Source organism: Vidua macroura, chromosome 10 (assembly GCF_024509145.1).
Source record: "Vidua macroura isolate BioBank_ID:100142 chromosome 10, ASM2450914v1, whole genome shotgun sequence".
NCBI classification, from domain to species: Eukaryota; Metazoa; Chordata; class Aves; order Passeriformes; family Viduidae; genus Vidua; species Vidua macroura.
Window position 1 is genome coordinate 6,367,000 of NC_071580.1, and position 17,231 is coordinate 6,384,230.

The window sequence follows — 17,231 nt, forward strand, 5'->3', positions numbered from 1 at the left end:
TATTTCACAGAATAAGGGCCTTAGTCTTGCAGGGTTATTTATTTTGAATCAATCATTCTAGGTTCTTGAGGGCAACATCTTTAGTACTGTCAGGTTTCATAAACTCGGAAAGCAAGGGTCCTGTTCTCAGTATAATGACAACTGACCTTCAGCTCCACCACCTTACAAAGAGCTGCTCATCTGCAGATACTCATTTTATATACCTCTAGCTGAGAGATGCCATTCAGCTCCTCTTGAAGCAAAGCCAATTTTGCAATTCCAGTGCAAAAACCTTGGAGCTAGCAGCACAGACCTCCTGCTGCCCTTGGCAGGTGCCAGCAGAGACAAGGCTTCCACACCAAACCCAGCTGTCCAGCTCATATCCCCTCCCTTGGTTGTCTTCCTTTGCATGGAAGCATTTCAACATACTGGCCTGGCAATCAGTATTTGGATGGGTTTAGCTGCTGGGGAAGCACAGGCTAACAGTTATATCCATTTATTCATTCACCTGTCTCCTAAGGAGTGTGAAGGTCACAGGACATGTACCTGAGAGCACCACAAAGGCATTCAAATTAAAAACAACTTGCTGCAGTCATGGGGAAATTTTTGCAGACATCTTCCAGTGCCTTCACTTTGGAGTGACTTACTCATTCTCCCCAGCTCCTCCAAGCCCTCCTGCTGTTTCTGAGCTAAATCCCCTGTAGGTAATTGAAATGTTGCACCCATGGATTTGCTGGCCCAAGAGACTCAGCGCCTGCAGAGCTGTTCTATCCCATCTCTTAAGTGTAGGAACAGTTGACATAACACACAATAGGTGTGTTACACCCTCCAAACACAGTATAATGTGTTCACCTAGAAGTAGGCAGCACTGAAAAGAATGGATTTAAATCACCTACTTGGTATTCCCCCCAAGACTGTGAAGACATGCCTTAGCTGTTGATGACTCTGCTTGCCTGGGGATTAGGTAATTTTGTGTTCACTGCCTATCCTCAGACCTTATCTCTGCCAGGCTAGTAATAACCAGTAACATCCTCTATTCTCTTCTGCATCTTTTTAACTGATCAGGGTGTTGATCTTTGTCAAACCATCCACGTAAAGGCTCGGAACCTGGACACAGTGTTTTCCAGGATGCCTGCAAGAAGGGCACCACATGCCCTGCTTGAGCCTTTCACAGCCCTTTCTGGTTACCTCTGCAAAATTCCAGCAAGCTGTCATAGGACAGTCACAAACTGGTAGCTCCCACTTTTCTGTAAGCTCCTGGGTTTTGCACAGTCCATTCTCTATTTCTAAATTTAGATATACATCTACAGGTGTGTATAAATACATGCACAGATGAGCACACTCCTATATTCCCACATTATTTATGTGAACACACACAAACCTGCTTCAGTGACTTGCAAAGGCAGAAAGACAAACTGATTTGCTTCCTAAACTCACAAAAAAGCTTTGCAAGACACGATGGAAAATCTCTCTTGGGTAAGCTGCAAGTTCCGTCACATAATAAGAAAATATACTTGCTAAAGCCCTTGTTGAAATCCTGATGTCATCTTTTGCTTAGACCAAAGATCCAAGACTTAAATTTTTTATTTCCGACACATTCATTAATTCTTGTGACCACAGATTAAGTACCCAGGTATCAGCCTCTAAGTGAACCTTCAAAATCCTGGAAAAGTAGCATTAGACACTTACTTTCCTGCAATTACCAGGCCTTTTTCATTAAGCCTTTGCATCTTTCCTTTGACATTGTGAGGAACATTAAGTTTGGCTGGAAAATTGGGGAGCAGAACTTGCACCCACTGAACACAGCCATGCTATATCACAATATCAATATTTAATTTTCTGAAAAACTGCCAACAACTACAATATTTTTAAGGAGTAACGAGTACTTTACCCTATTTGGTTTATCAGTTAACATATATATAACATATGTATGCATATCATAATACAATATGATACAAAAAATAAGCTTCTTTTAATTACCTTGAAAATTAAAAGTCTAAGAAAACAACAGAAGAGGATGGAGTATGTGCAAATTGTTATTTTGGGTTTTTTTACTACTAAGAAATGGAACTGACAATCAGGATTAAAACATGACCAAAAATGCTACAACAATTTTCCAAGGGAATCAGAAATTAATTTCTTATTCAAATATAAGTGTTGAACATGGGCAACCATGGTTAAAGCAAAGCCTGTTTGGGACATGTACATAACCTGCTTACCTCAGCGACCTCTGGCCCACACTTGGTTTACACACAGCAAAGAGAAAAACATAAAAACCTCTAAAAGTCTTTCTTACTGTACAGGTTTAGTTACAATTACTTTGGGGATGGTAAAAAATGTGTCTAGCTTGTCTCTTAAATCTACATTCAAACCACTTCAAAGTTAATCAGAGGTGAGTCATGGTTTAGAAATCTCTTGAATAATAAAGTATAACAACTTATAGCACAAAAACAGCCCTCAAAGACAAGAGTAGGGAGTACTTCACTTCACTGCAAGTTACAGTTGAGTATGTTTTATGATCACTGTAACAACTACCATGCCCTTGAGACTGTGCAATTCTGAATTTCTAATATAATTTGTAGGGGGGAAATTAGGACAAAATGCAGTAACATTTCAAGTATAGTCTCACAGTATTTTAAAATTTTATGAAGTATAAGGACTAGGTTAATATGAAATGAGTCATGTTTTTAAGAGAGGCAGTAATACAGATCAGTATCTTAAATCATAACTAAAATAACACTCAACCACTACAAAATAGAAAGAAAACAGAGTAGCTTTTTGCTGGAAAAAGGTCAACAACAACAATAAAGATTTAACAATACTAGAAAAGGCTGAGAGCACTGCTTATTTCAGGACTGAAAAGTTAAAATACCAGCCTGAGTGACCAGGTACACGCTATTCTTTCTCACTCAACAAATCCATTCCCACATGAAGTTCATCCCAAATTAATATAAACTCTACTCATATCAACTCTGAGTCTAAAAGCCAGACTGTTAAACAACATACATGCTTAGTGCAGATCTTCTGATTTCAGAGGTCTATTTGCTTTACTTTGTAACAAATATATTACATTTCACTCCATGATGTCTTTGGGAGTTAATAGAATTTCTCACTACCTCAAAGTAAAGGAGTTACATCCATGCAAACTCTCTTCAAGCATCATTTTCCTCACAGGGCAAAGACAGCGGAGTTGCAAAGGTATAAGTGAGGATGTAATTGATTTACATATTCTTTAGATCCATTTCCACATGCAAACCAAAGGAAAACAGCTCAGCTCTCAGATCCAAAAATTGAGTTTTCAAAGCAAAAAGTTCAAAACATTACCCCTTTAACTTCTGTACTGAGCACAACGAGCGAGAGATGCTTCAAATACAGAATTCACACTGGCACTTTATGCATTTAATTCTTAAGGCTAATGCTGAAGGTACCACTCTTGTACACCTCAACTGTGACAACGTAAGATACCATGCTAAAAAGAGGTTGTTTGATCAAAGCTGAAGCAGTAAGTTCCAGCCCTTCCCTTCAGGCCTCAGCTCTGCTTTCCATCTGCACAGCTGTCAGGAAGCACCATCAAACCATAAGGATAACCTGAAAATATGAATTTGCAGCAGTCTGTAACACTAACATTCAGAGATGGAATAAGAAGATTGCCCCTTTTTACAGAAGCTAAGATTTTAACTCCACTGGTCTTACACTGCCAAATAGGCTGAAGTAAAATACACCTGACAGTGCAGAGCTGGATTTGGTACTTTTTCTGGGAAAAGCTGTTAGTATTGAAACAAACTGCAGAGAGCTCCCAAGTGGGGGCAACAGAACACTCAGCTTGGCTACAGCTCACCCCAAACAGGCTCTGGGCCAAAAGAGGAAGCAACACCAGTTACCAACAGCATGAGCTATGTTACTGTCAAGTCACTCTTCTCACTTCAAAATTAACATGCTGCCCTATTTTCCACAGGACAAAAACAGGTGCAATTGTAATATTTCTGTCAAACAGTGTAATGGTCTAGATGTTCCTTAAAAAATGAAAATAATGCACTTGAATACTAAGAAGTAGTTATTCTAAAAATACTATTTGCAGTGTAAGCCTGCTAATGGCATGTGTGGAGAGAAGAAACCACGCCACCTTTAGTCAGTTAAAAAGGTACTTACCATTGGCAGTGCATTGATATGCAGAAGTTTTCCTTTCAGGTGCCTCTTGCCACAGAAGGGTGATGCTGACAGGGAAATAAGGAGACAAAATAGAAAATGTTAGTATTTATTATCTTGAAGCCACAGCTACTGACATCTAAACACTTTGAAAAGCCCCAAACAAAAATCAACATTCCAGTCGTATGACTTCCAAAATGGTTACATCCACTGTGAAGCAGTAAAAGAAAAATAAATCTGTTTTCCTAACACATCTTGCACTAAATAACTCCATTTATATACACAGGTGTGCCCCAGAGTTACCAACTCCAGCAGTGACCTCAGTGATTAAAAAAAAACACCTGGTCACATTAATTGCTAGCAAGGCTTGACAACATGTAAATAACAGAAATCTTCATAGTGCAAAATTCAAGAGAAATCTCGTCCACTTTTAAAACCCAAACAAAAACATAATCCAAACAAATCCACACTCTCCGATATTTTAGGAATTTTCTTTACACATCAATAGTAATTTTATGTGCCCTACAATAAATAACTAAGTATAAACACACAGCTTTTGACGTCCAAATATGAGGTAACTCCATCCACTACAACATTCATTTTTATTCAGCAGTGACAAACAATTTTTATCCACACTAATACTCCTGAGTGGTTGCCCTCCATACAAATACTTGCCAGACGTCTTTTCTTTAGGACATAATCTAATCACCCACTCAAAGAGCAGGAAGGGTGACAGATGGACATGGGTGACTAATGAAGTATTACCAGACTATTTTTAGATTAAATTCTTTACCAAGCATCTGCAACCTGTGGTCAAAAAACTTTTACTAAGTAAAAGAGTAACTATAGTTTATGGGACTCATGATCAACACGAGGTTCTCACATGCAATTTTCAAGCTCAACCAGCAGGAAATCATTCATTATAGAGGCATTTTTGGACCCAGCCAAAAAAAAAAAAAAAAAAAAAAAAAAAAAAAAAAAAAAAAAAAAAAAAAAAAAAAAGCTGCAGCATTTGGGCTTATTTTATTCTTAGAAGATCCCACAAGGCAGGCAGTAACATCACCTTCACAGTGCAAGCAAGAGGCACTGCAGAGGATGCTGAGGAATGCAGGAATGCTGGGAATTGAAAGAATTTGCAAACATGCTCTTATTTCCTTGCTTAGTTGTACTTATGCTGCAGAAAATATGTAAATAGGCTGAGTGAAACTCCACTCCTCAAGAGGTACAGTAGCCTATGCAAGGCTACTGAGAAAGCTTTTTTTTTTCACAGCCAGAGCTGCTGACCAGCTGAGAAGAGAAAGCTTTAACACCCACCCTGCAGACCCCATAAAAACATTATTTACTTATAACAAGAGTTTTCCTTAAAAGCAGAACAAAACAGCAACCAACCAATATTCTTTTGAGAACAATGTAAATCATGATAAAAGCTGTGTGCATAGAAAGGCAGAGGAGGGCCCTGCTTCTGAGTGCAACACTTGATTTGGGTTATTCCATTTGGGAAGGAACACTGCAAACATAAATAAAGGGATGATTGCACAGACATAAACCATTTTCTCCAAGGAAAAAAAAAGGCTTTCTTCAGTACACACTGCCCAAACTGTCTCCTTCCAACATCTCTTTGCCCTTGTGCAATCTCGAGTGCAGTACTTCTCATTGAAGCCAGAGAGGGAAACCTTTCCGCCTGATCCATGGAAGAGGCTTCTTGTCCTTTGCTTTACATCTAAACAGGGCAGTGACATGGAAAGAAGCTTGAAGCAAAGACTCAAGAGAGCAGAGAATTAGAAAAGAAAGGGTTCACTGACTTCACTTCATTCCTCACTCAATGTTAATTGGTTGTAGGCTTCAGTTTTAAATAAGGGCGCTTGAGGCGACGAGTAAACATTTAGAAAACTCTGCAATGTCCTTCTTCAGAATCAATTGCCGAGTACAAATGCCTCATCAGCTGCTTTTTTTTCTTTCCAAATTTATCTTATTGGATTTTGGCATGTACCTTGAAACAATGCAGGTGACAGTTAAAATTTATTGATTTCAGACTATCTTTCAACTTTATATTCCAATATGTTACGGAGATTTAAACAGGTGCCCAGATGTAGTAACAGCTATTCTACATGACACTTAAAGGGCAGTGGGTGGATTATTTTTAAGTTGATAAAGCACACCTGGGGAATGCACAGCAGCTTGTGAGTTTGGATCCTTCATGGAACAGCTCATCACTGCCTGGTGACTAACGTGTTCCACATCAATTGACATCTGCTCCCCTCAACTTGAAAAGAAAGATGATTTTCATGAGCACAACGTGTGCTCAGAGCCAGTGCTTACCAGCCTTGCCCACACCAGTTTTTTTCTGCACAAAATGACATAACTGATGCCCGTGTCCCTCAGAGATTTGGGGCCAAACACTCGGTACAACACCCAACATCATCTCCCTGTGAAGAGCATCCTACCCTGCTGTGGTGTACAGAGACCAGCCATGCTCCAGGCCTTAAACCCAGCCTGCATGAGCCGGGCAGTTCCCACCTGCAGGGCTAAAACCAACACACCAAACCACGTTCAGCAAAGCAGCCAATACCCATCCAGGCTGCTTGCGCAGGTTGGGCTGCTGCTATCAACCAAGCAATAATCGTGTGGTACCAAGGAAACCACAGATAAAAACAACACAGTGACAGATCTGGTTATAAGCACACAGTCCAGATGTGCACGGATGTTAGTCCCTACCTGTTTCCAAACACAATCAGTTCAAAGCAAGGATTTCCTTAAATGCTACTTGCAGAAATGTTTAACCATTTCCTTCCAGAAATGCTGGTATTGGTGCTACTTTCTCCTTCCCAGACATTACACTGGGTCTGTGTTATGGTTAAACCAGTGTTTTTTGCGTGAGCTTTGAATTGCTCCTGTTCCCCATGTGAACTTGTGCTTCTTTCTAATCCTCTTAGGATCACACTGTTTAAACTACTTTCTGAGATTTTGGTGTTATTTGAGTTCTAACAACAAATTTAGTCACTAGATGTTGTGCCTTCTGAATCACAAAAGCCTTCTAAGGACACAGTATCTTTTCTTCTAAATTATCCTTGAGTATCCTGCTTTTATCTGAATTCAGTATCTGGAAAAAGTGTCCCAATCAAAACAGAATTAAAAATAACTAAATCCTGGATATTCCCTTCAGTAACTAGGCTGCAAAAAAAACATGAGACAATAACTTTAAAAGCCTAAATTGAAAACTAATCACTCCATTGAATCCTTCCTTTCATTTGGTTAATAGGCACATACAAAGCTAATGGTGATTTTACCACTGCTGTGCTTGGAACATAAACAGAGAAAACCAAAGTTATTTCTTTTAATCACAGTTCCACAGTGATGTATGGCAATTTTTTAAGCAATTCAGCACGTCTACAACAACATCTGCTTTTCAGATCTGACAGAGAGGCTAAACTGAGACAAATACCAACTCAGAAAATTCAGGAGAAACAAATACATGCAAGTGTGTGTGTGAGGGAATCAGCAGCACACACAGGACATCGTTACAAAGAGCTGTTACTTGAAAGTGGTAGGCAGCAATAGGGTTCCTCGTGACAAAATAACATGCACAGACTGCTCCTGCACTTCACTCGGAGAGCATGGTGTGGGTGAGGATGTCTTACAAGAAGCCTTATCAGGGGAAGCACTGAAAATATCTAAGACCTTCCCAGAGACACATCCACACAAATTCCTAAACTCTACCTGAAACAGCTCTTCTCTGTCAATTGAGGAATTTTTATTTCCTGATCTTTGTTCTTTTACCTTTATTCTACCAGAAATATAGAAAAACCTGATGTAAGCTGACCTTCCAGATGTTTGAAAGAAGAAATGCTTAAAGTGTACATTCATATCACATTAAAGCTGCACAACTTTCTACACTTCAGGAATACTCTGACATAGAAGAAGCACCTGTATGTCCATGGACAGATATGAATCAACTGCTAAAACAAAGGGTATCTGAGGGGATAAAGAATAAAAACTGGGCAAGCAGACAGAGAGAAAAGTATTCTGGAGAAAAGTTCATCCAGACACAGCAACCACTCATTGCAAACCCACTGAAACAGTATTCACTGTGCAATGAGAAACACAGGACAAGCCAGACCAGAACAAAAGAATACTGCAGAAATTTAAACACCAATTTCTGTACCGGTCAAATATTGAGGCAATCACAGAAAATAGCTCATAGCCCACTGAAAGGGAAGAAAGCTGAATTGCTGGAGAGGAAACCAACTCAGCCAACTCCATTAAAAACCAATAATGCACCCTAGTAATCTTGTCAATACCAATCAGCTGGTAGGAAGGCAAGCAGGCTGCAGCACCATTTCACTTGCAAGGCATTTAAATGAAATTCATTAGCAAGTAATCCAATTCACGTAAACTGGAAGTTAGAAGGTCCTAGAGAATGAAGTTAAACCCAGTCTAGACTGGGAAAGAGTATAAAGAGTTATTACCCAGAGCACTCTTATGCCAAAGCACTCTTAAAGCACTCACAAAACCCCACCTGCTATCTGCAGGATGGGGGCCCACCTGTGAAAATTCAAGGTAGTTTCCAATTTGTGGAGTTTTTCTTCCAAAAGTAGTGGACATGATGACTACTGACATACTGATCAAAACAGTAGCATATTGACAAATAATTTTTCTGTGTTTTCAGTCTAGAGCTGAGTTTTAAATTTAAATTCATCGCTGGAATATTAATCAGCTAAAGCAACATGTCAAACTGGGTGCTCTCAGCAGACACACTTCAAATAGGAAAAAGATTTTTCCTTCTCAAAAAAAAAAAAGCCCAAAAAAACAAAACAACAACAAAAAAAACTGATGTGTAACATTGTAACATTTAGGGGCCACTCTGTTATTACAGATTTCAAATACATACCTAAAAAACTGAACCAAGCCCCCCCTCCCCCAAAAAAAAAAAAAACAAAACAAAGAAAAACTTTAAAAAAAAAATCAGATTTTTTTTTTCCCCATTCCCTTTCCTCAAAGTAAGAACTGACATATTTCCCATGATACTAATTCAGCTTTCTCCAGCTCACTAAATCAACTCAGCTGCACTAGTGGGTGAGAACCCTTCCCTTCTCCACTCAGAACTCAGTCCCAGCTAACTCAGATGAGCCTTCACAGCTGAGGGAAGGCCACAGCTGCTTTAGTCAACATGGAAATGTGCTTGCAGGGAACTGATAGTTGCAAGGTTAGAGGGACTTTTAAATTGGTCTCTTAAATGCAGGATATGGAAAAAAGCTCAAACTGCTTTTCTGGGAAAATCGCCTTCTTCTGCTAACAGTGCTTGCCTCAACTGTGTTTTTAGACAGATACTGTGTTTCAGAACAATATATTCTTCTGCTTTGGGATTCACAGTAGCCATGCAGAAGAGCTTATCTAGATTATAGCAAGCTTAATTTACTGAATTAATTAAACTTGTGTCTCAAATATGCCATGATTTGGTGAGGTGGGACACATGTTTTACACAGACATCACATTTGGAACTAGGCTTAAAATGTTTACATAAGGAAATCTCCCAGAATAACAAAAGGACTTGACAATATTGTGTTATTTCCAACCTCAACGAGTGTAACCACCATGGGAGTCCTGGCTGGGTTTCCCTCAGTGTCGGTACCACCACCTCCTTTAGATCTTTGGGCACCCAGAAGTCAAACAGGGCATTCTTTCAAACTAACAGCTCAGATGCACGTTTGTGCCAAGCCAAGCTAAGGAGCTGCTGAGGACACTCAGACAATGCAGTGGGGCTTGGTTTCAGCTGCAGGAGGTGTTTGCAGACTGCCTGACGTCAACAGGCTCAAGCTGTCCCGCTGTGGCCACTGACCCTGAACGTGTGTACACCCAGTGGTGCTGAAGTGACTCCCCCTGTCTGAGGACACAGTAGGAAGGCTGGCTGCCTTCTGTCTGCCCACTGCAGGAATAATTCCCGGGATACCTGCCCTTGCAGCAAAGGGTCAGGTTTAAAAACAAAGGTTTTCCAAAATGTTCTTAAAAATCTACCTTGCTTGTGATATTGGGTTTGTGATAGTAGTAGTATAGAGGCTGAAGATCCAAGAATTCCTTTAAAATAGTCCTCAAAATTATAAGTTACTTTTAAAACTCAGAAGCACTTAAAAATCCACAGGTATGAAAACATTTTTGTGAAAACTTTAAGTTGTACCAGAGGCCAAAAGCAAAGTTGGCAGTGGAGCCTGGGCTCATACACTCCAGGTGTTCCTGGGATACAGCTCCACTAAAATAAGGTGCTTATACTAATGTGTTCCAGATTCTTCCTAAAATTATTATTACTATTATTATTTAGTGCAAAGCCGGAGAAAAACATAAGCCTCTCACACTGCCAAAAAATGGTGACACTGAATACCCTGAAATCATCAATTAAATGCATCAAGGAATAATTTCTTTTTTATTATTTTTCAAAAATACTGGTCAACAAAAGCTGGTGCACTTCTGCTTACAGAAGTGACTTATTTACCCAGGAACTTTCAAAACCTAGTGACACCTGAAGCACAATGTACTCAGGCAGTTGTATCACCTTTCCAAACAACTACTCTGTCTCAGTCATATTTTCACACAAATAACCTACAGATGAAGTTCCTCCTGTACAGGTAAGCCCTGTGACTAAGTAGCAGACAAGTTGCCCAAGACCAAGCAACACAAGGATTTTTTTCCTTTTTCCAAATCTTCACAGCATGCCACCAGCAGACAATGCCATCTTTCCTACAACCTTTGGCTTCTGCTCTTTTCATGTCTCCATCACTTCTCCAACAGAGCAATTTTGCAACCTCAAGTGAGAGCTCTGATTCACAAAGAGTTAAAACCTACCTGGAGAGGGCTGCCCTTGTTCATGCACTGCTTATCCAGCCATCCCTGCTAAAAGGACAACTTATTCTTACACAGCAGCTACTGAGCTGTGACAAATTGCAGAGCAGGGTCTAGGAAAAAAGCCTGTGCTTCTCATTAGCACGGCAAGCTCTCCTGCCCCTGAGAAGGGAAGCCTCCCCTGCAGCAGGGGCTAAAGTCACAGAAGGCAGAGGGACAGCACACTCATTCCCCAAAGGAGCTCTCTCTTGTCCCTAAGAGCTCAGAGGTGTGGCTCACCTGAAGGCTTTGGTTTAGTTTTAAGCTCAAGTCCCATCCTAGCCAAGATCTGACTGCTATTGTGTGGGGAGACTTCAGTCTACCTCATCTACCCTCTCCCAGCTGGGTGTTCTCAACACTTCCTTTCCCCGAAAAAAAATTGAGTTTTCTTCCACTCAGCTCTTGAAGCATCCCACTGCAGTGTCAGAGAACTGGCTCAAGAAAGGAAGAGGGAACACAGCCCTGAAAGGGAAGAAATGCAGGAGCAGCAGTGCCCTATAGCTCCATCACCAAAATACATGTTTCCAAAGGATGCCTGGTGCCTCGGGCAGCGGAAGGGAACCCTGCACAAAAAGCTCTCAGCAAACATGGAATGATGGACTAGGTACAAGCTGTACCAGAAACAGCACAGACACTAACTGTATAAAACAGGTATCTGCTATTCTGTTGTCTTTTCAAACCATTTGGATACCAGAGCTGTTTGTCTGTCACACTGACTGAATAGCAAAATAGTTGCATCAATATTAGACTTGTACATGGAGTAAGAGACAACAAAATCCGTTCCAAAGAATTAGAAGCTTACAGTACAGAGAGAAACATAGCAAAATATTTACTTTCGCACTATGGTCAAGGAGAACATCTATTAAATAAATGGACTAAAGTCATTAATCAACAGCAGCATATTAAACTAATATAATCATGCCACTTGTTCTTTGATTTTTTTTTTTTTTTAAACAACAGAATTTAAGCATGACCAAGGAAAAGATGTATTTGATTCATTAAAGACAACATACTCAAAAGAACACTGAGCATTCAGGAAACGAAATCACAGCAGGGAGGTTTTACAAAGATCATCAACTAGGCCATGATTAATTGGTAACAACCTAACAGTGCCCTTATTCAAGCCTGTCCTAAGCAGTAAAGAGGGTTTAGCTATGTGTTTACACTTAAGTATTAAACTATGTACCTCCAGGATAGACCTAGGTGGTATATCCTAAAATTAAAAAAAAAAAAAAAAAATCCTTCTAAAAATACAGTTTCATATATTAATTAACATTTCAATTATGTTGGTTTTCCTGCTTGTAGGAAAAGGTTTTTCCCTATTGAAAATGAGTGTAAAAAAACCCTAAGCAAACTTATTTTGTTGCCAAAATGAGTGAAGTCAATATTTTTGTTTCACTGGAAATATTTTATGTTGGATTTCCTATGGTCATTGCAGCTGTACAGCTCAATTTATATCCCTTTGAACTTACATGTTACACATACAGAGCAACACACAGCAGGTGTTTATCCTACAAACAAGTGAAAGTGGGATTAGATAACCTATTACACCACTTTACAAACATTTTAAAAAGCAGAAAAAAGAATGCTGATGTTAGTGAAGGGATCAGTCTCAAGTACAGCTATGTAACATCACCAACAGGAGAAAAAACAGCAATTTCACAGGAGCAAATGTTAAGGGCAAGAGAAGACTTTGGTTTGTCTGGTGAAGACTGGGTAGCTGCAAATACATTTTACATAACCAGGAAAAACTTCCCCATAACAAAATCATGAAGCTGAAGACAAGTTAAGGGAAACTCTTGGTGCCATGGGGCTTCTGTTATTTTAAACGAGAGCAGTAAAGACTCAGAAGGAGCAATTCTGCCTTAGGAGAAAGATTAGTGTATAGTGTTTGATCTAACAGGGCTTTTCCCTTTCTTTACTTTTTGATTCTTATCTTGATTGTTTCACACCAGGAATCTGAAACTGGCTGAGCTGTGCATCCTGCAAATCTTGTTCAAACTGGAATAGGCTGGGGATAGGATTTCACCATTTGGGAATTTCATTTACAGAATTCTGCCTCTGCAGTCACCTCCAGAATTCTCATTCTCTGTAACTGCTGTCAGGGCTTCATGAAACTGGTGGGTTTGAGACTTTTTTTCTATTTTTTTAAGTCAACTCACATTTATCAATGTGATCTACTAGACTGGTCAGAGAAAGTAACAAACTCAAGACCTCTATTCTTGGTCTTTGGGAAATAAAACTTCCTTATCTTTTGCCTTGTTAAAAGATGGAAAATTTACCCACATCTTAATATTCAAATATGCCAGGTAGGTGCCATCACTGAAGAGATTTTCTCCTGGTGTGGTTTTTGCTGCTCTGATACAGATTCACTAAAGCATCCACAGACCAGCCAAGTTTTCATTTTTAAAAGGAAAAAAAGTGATGAGTGTTTATGAACTCAAAAAAAAAAAAAAAAAAAAAAAAGCTCTGCTATTTTCCATTTGAACCTACAGATATTTACTTCTTTTTACTGATGGAGAATGAACAGAAGGCCTGTAAATTTTGCTGCCTTCTTTTGTGCTCATGCTAACATGCATTGGTTAACCAAGGAAGCAAGTGACAAATGCTCAGGGGAGGAGTATCGAACACACTTGTCAAAAATACTCCACCTAGCAGAAGTATTTCCCCTCAATATCAAACACCAAATATTGGGGTCTGGTTCATCTCCAAACAGAACACTGTAGATATTATTTCAGTCACACCTAGTCAAAGGCTTTTCTTAACTGTTTTATTGAGGATACTTTTATGCCATATTTTTCCAAGTCAGTGGCAGAATGTTCAACTGGAACAATATGAGGTATTTAGCACTAATAAATACACAGACTCTATACAGCACAGAGTAATAAATGCACAGGACTTGGCAGCCCAATAATGATGCACCAACAAGTAATAAAACCCCAGGTTTATAAGCTGCTACACTTCAAAAGAGAGTGTTTACTGTATCAGATAAAAACAAGGCTCAATACATATATTTTTTTGTTGTATAACACAGTACAGCTACAATCATTTATCAGACTTTTTCTTGTGTCAAACCACGACACTTATCTTTCTTATCACTGCCTAAGGAATGCGCAAAATCTTGGAATTATAAAATTATAAAAACATCTCAAACACCAGCACTTCTGACCCACTTAACATATCCCCTTCTTTTTTTACACCAACTTTACCCAGAAATAAATCCACTTGCCATATTCTCCCAGGAATACTACTACTGGACTGGTTTTGACACCTTTTCAGAGAAGTCTTGGACTTGTAGCTGGCTGGGTGTGCTCGCCACCTACACACTGACACTCCATCTCCCACAAAAACAAAAAGATGCAGTTAATTCTGCAACATCTGCAGACTAAACAAGCTCAGTTTAAGAGAAATTAGCACTATTTGTTCTTTGGTCAAGTTAAGATAACTTCCATGGGGCATTTTTAGCTAATCCATTAATTCAGTGGTTCAGAAAACTTTACTAGTTTTATCTTTGTTCCTAGTAACTTCCCATAAAGCAGTAAAAATTAAACTACACTATTTACTTTAGCCTGCATATGAAGAGTTAGTTTTTATAACCTCACTGTGTAATGACTTTACTGCAAAATTCTTAGCAGACTTGAGCAATTGCCAGTCCTCAAAACAACACTTGCCAAACATTCTTACCAGATTTTGAAGAGTGGCTGCATGGACCACGGGCTCACAGGGCAAAGATGAGTGTGGATGAAGGGAGGCAGCCACAGGGAAGTGCAAATAATTCATGCCAGAGAAGCACCAACAGTGTGAAGTGTCAGTAACACATGCATGGAAGTGATCTACAAAGCCTGCCATCACTGCATGGAATTCCTCTGTCCCAGCACAAGCTGCAGAGCCATAAAGGGTAAGATAAGGAAATAACCCTGGATTCCAGCAGTGTGCTGCAATGGAACACTGCAGCAGCTTCTCCTTTCTGCTAGCACTTCATACTGCAGGGGCAGTCTGATTTCACATGTAACTCTCCATGTACAAACATGTCACATCTCTCATGTGATATTTCATGAAGAGAGGTGTACTTGGAAAAGCATTAAAGCCAACATTTGTGTTTCTTTTGGTTAAGAAACCAGAAAGATAGTCCTGCTCATCCTTAGTCACCAGCAGACTTGACCTGGTGAGATCATTTTAGCAGTCCCATCTCATGCACTCCACCCAAATCCTCCTGAGGCTTTTATTTTTCTCTTTTAAATTAACCAAATCTCTTGTAAAGAAAAACTGTGGGCACTGCCCAAGAAGAGTAGCTCAGTTACTCATGGCCAGAGAGACCCAAAAAGCCAGAACAGAGGTAGGGTGAACTTAAAAATTCTGGTAAAGGAGACAGACACTTCCATGACATTATTATTAAATATGTTTAGAATTAAGAAGCATTAAAATACATATCCCTACAGATACCACACAGTAAATTTTAAACCCCGCTGCTTACTATTTTAACCAACTAGGACAAAACACAATTAAATGGTGGAGCCCAAAGAGAACTGGAGGGCAGTGTCTCCACTGGCTGCCCAGAGCAGGGCTGTGTCCCCTGCCCAGTGCTGCTGCCTCACAGCATGAGGGAAGCAGAAGAGAGAATACTACAGAAGCATTTCTGTTCACTCCTTTCAAAAACAGGCAGTTCTTTTCATATTTGCAAAGAATTTATATTTTTTTAAAAGCGAGTAAAAAAATCCTTTTGCAATTCTTTAACTGGAATTCTTCAGTGTTTTGACAAGAGAACGCACTGCAGATATTATAGATATTATAGAAATATCACGTCAAAACTGAGTTCAGATTTTAATTTCAAATTCAATTTAAAATTTTGGCAACCTGTACCAAAATCTGAATGAAGCCACTAGAAAAAATACCAGATAAATGAAATAATCAAGCAATATTTACAGTTTGAAGAAAACTAAGCAATCAGTGGAACTGCTGGAAATCACAGGCAGAGTGTTCATGAACTAAAAGTGCTAAGTGGCCACTTTTTACAGGGGCACAGAAATTATTTTTAATACCACAACTATTTTGCATTCAAGTGGCTTCAGTGCTTTGCATGTGCTCCAGACATTCAAGGATAAGAAATTTATCTGCCAGTTATGAGACTACAAACCCCTACTAATCCCAAAATACTGAACAAGAAAATCAGTTCATTTCACTACTGTTAAAAGAGCGCTTTTCCCTAGTCTGAAATGCAGAAGTCTCACTCTTTATCCAGTACACTGGAGCAGTAAACCAAGTGAAGATTTTGTGCATTAGATGCACGCCTTCCTCCAAATGCATTTTGACACAATAAATTAGAAACATGTCATTCATCAACGTGCAACTTCCTAAAAAGTCATAAAAACTTAATTTGTATAAATAAAGGTTATGTGCTTTAACAAAAGCAGAACAAAGCAGTAAATCAGCCTGATTAGCAAAATAAATACCACTTCTACTACAACAATTCAATCTTAGTAGCAAATCAAACATTTTAATAGATTGCAGCACAGTTGTTTTCTCAACAAAGTTTGATTTCTCTAAATCCAAAGCAAAATTACAATCAATTACTTCAAACAAGGGCTTCTACCTGTTGATTAAATTGTTTTCCCTTCGATCCACCCTGGGCTTAGACATTTCTGCTGGTATTAAATAGTCAAAGGTGTAAATCAAAGCCTAAAAGACCTCCTTAAAGTAACACCTATAATCAGCCTTGATGTTCACTACTTTCAAGAGAAAAAGATTTCAAATAGGGCAGCAAAGCACACAGCACTAGGTAGTCCCTCTGTCTCGGGATCCAAGTCACTGAAAACAGATCCAAGGAAAACCCTGGCAGGACCTAACCCACATCCTGAGGTGCTCAGTGCGTTTTGGAGGTAGAACAGTGAGCACCAAATAAACAAACAAAGGAAATTCAATCATTCAGTCCTGGGTGGGATGGTTTTTGTTTGTTTTTTTAAGCTTAGCTTTACCTTTGAATTCAAAACCAGCAAATATCTTTAAATAAACCACAAAGTTGTATCCAGACTACAGTAATCTTCAGGCCATTACACTGAGGAAGGAAGAATAAGATTCCAGTTGCCACAGGAAGTCACCTATAGTAATTGTGCCTGCAATTATTTTTATATTCAGTATGCATTCAAAACTAAGCTTTTTTTACACCTCACTTCTGTAATTCACTCCAGCAGCGCCACACTTGCTCTTGCTTCTGCAGGGAAGCATTCCCCACAAGTTCA

The 17,231-nt window shown here is 39.3% G+C and overlaps 1 protein-coding gene across 2 annotated transcripts in view; it reads right to left on the reverse strand.

Moving 5' to 3' along the window:
* Positions 1 to 17,231, reverse strand: part of TBL1XR1 (TBL1X/Y related 1) — a 108,412-nt gene that overhangs the window by 57,197 nt on the left and 33,984 nt on the right. For both annotated transcript variants that reach the window (XM_053986382.1, XM_053986381.1), the window contains exon 2: positions 4,129 to 4,193. The gene's annotated coding sequence lies outside the window, so the exon portion shown is untranslated. The remainder of the gene's footprint in view (positions 1 to 4,128; positions 4,194 to 17,231) is intronic.